This window comes from Lactuca sativa, chromosome 5, assembly GCF_002870075.4.
Source record: "Lactuca sativa cultivar Salinas chromosome 5, Lsat_Salinas_v11, whole genome shotgun sequence".
Classification (NCBI taxonomy): domain Eukaryota; kingdom Viridiplantae; phylum Streptophyta; class Magnoliopsida; order Asterales; family Asteraceae; genus Lactuca; species Lactuca sativa.
In genome coordinates, this window is record NC_056627.2 from 220,633,599 (window position 1) to 220,635,414 (window position 1,816).

Below are 1,816 nucleotides of genomic sequence, written 5' to 3' on the forward strand. Positions count from 1 at the left end.
CGTACACATATACACAACTCTTTCATGTATGTAAATATACATATACAAAAATAAATTCATCACAATTTGGTGAAAAATATAGTAATTACAGTGGTAAAACTGTGAAACGAATACTTGATCCCGTAGGTGCATACGACTTTATGAATGATATTAATATTCATAAGTTGGTGAAAGTATAGATTATCACGTATAGTAGAGATATAAAAAAAAACAAAGCAAAAAAAACGACGTTTGGTGCCCGAAAAACAGAAAATAAAATATTTCGTAGCTAATCTGTAGCTACTTAGCTACAGAGTAGCTACGGATTTTTCTTATTTTTGATTTTTCGGGCATTAAACATCGTTTTTTCTCTTTGTTTTTTTCCCACCTCTATTATACATAATTATCTTTATTTTCAACAACTTATAGTTATTAATAGTGTTCATAAAGTCGTTTGCATCTTCGAGATCCTTTACTCATTTAATGGTTTAATATTGTATCCGTAGATATTCTGTAGCCATTCTGTAGCTAACTAGCTACGGGTTAACATCCGTAACTATTCCGTAGCTAATTAGCTACGGAATAACTACGGACTAGCATCCGTAGTTACTCCGTAGCTATTCCGTAGCTAATTAGCTACGGAATAACTATGAAATAGCATCTGTAGTTATTCCGTAGCTATTCCGTTACTAAATTAGGGCGTCCCATTTTGTAGCTAATCCGTAACCATTCCGTAGCTAATTAGCTACGGAAATTTTCCGTAGCCATTATCCGTAGGAAAACACCCATTTAAACACCCATTTTTCTAGTAGTGTCTAAGAACTAAGCATTAAACTTCATAGTTTTGTAACAAAAAAACTAATAATTAACTTTGGTTGGTCGCCGTATAAATTAAGCAGCTTTGGTTAAATATAAAGCTTAGGTTATAGAAGTCATCAACAAAATGTCTTGGCTATAACTGTACGAGACGATGGAGCTAATTGGATGGAAAAAGTCCACTAACTATGATTTGTCAGGCAATTGATCAATCCCGATACCCACACATTGCAATCAATCAACCAATCGGGATATACCAACCCCATTAAAATTCCATTTTATTCTGTATAATAATATAAAATAGATATATCTACATAGCGAATAGTTTATTATATTACTAACCTCATCAGGCAAGGCTACTAACCATTGCCGACATGATGCGTGCATTCGGCAGCAATGGGAAATATTAAGCATACTGATCCGGTGGCCACATGATTGCAGGCCTAGCAACATGAACTTCTAGCCTTGCAAGTCCATGAATCACCCTACATCATCGACCAACAGAATCGCGAATACTAATAGCCACATACATTTTTTAATGAAAATATCCCACATACGAACTCTTTTAATTTGGTCATACATCGACCTTCATGCTGTTAATTACCTCACATGTGATTAATTATATATATGAATGGGAAAAGGTATAGTACCACTTTCACTAAGGAACACGACGTCACCACGGTTTAACATCTTCCAAAACTCATGCACCATGTTGGAGATTTTAGGTTTTCTTCTTTCTTCAGCGGGATCTTGGCTGGATTAACGAAGGAGTAAGCCTGGTAACCCATTCTTCCTCATTCTATACCCCCAAAAAAAGCACGGGGCAAACGGGACGGGGATTGCATCCCCCGCCCCCGCCCCCAAATTTTTCCTGTTCCCCCGCCCCCGGAATCTCTATCCTTTCCACCCCCGCTCCCGCCCCCGAATTCCCCTTCTGACCCCCGCCCCCGCCCCCGATTAATTTTGGGCTAAAAGAAACTATTTTTTGGGTAACAAATAGATATTTATAACATAACTTTAT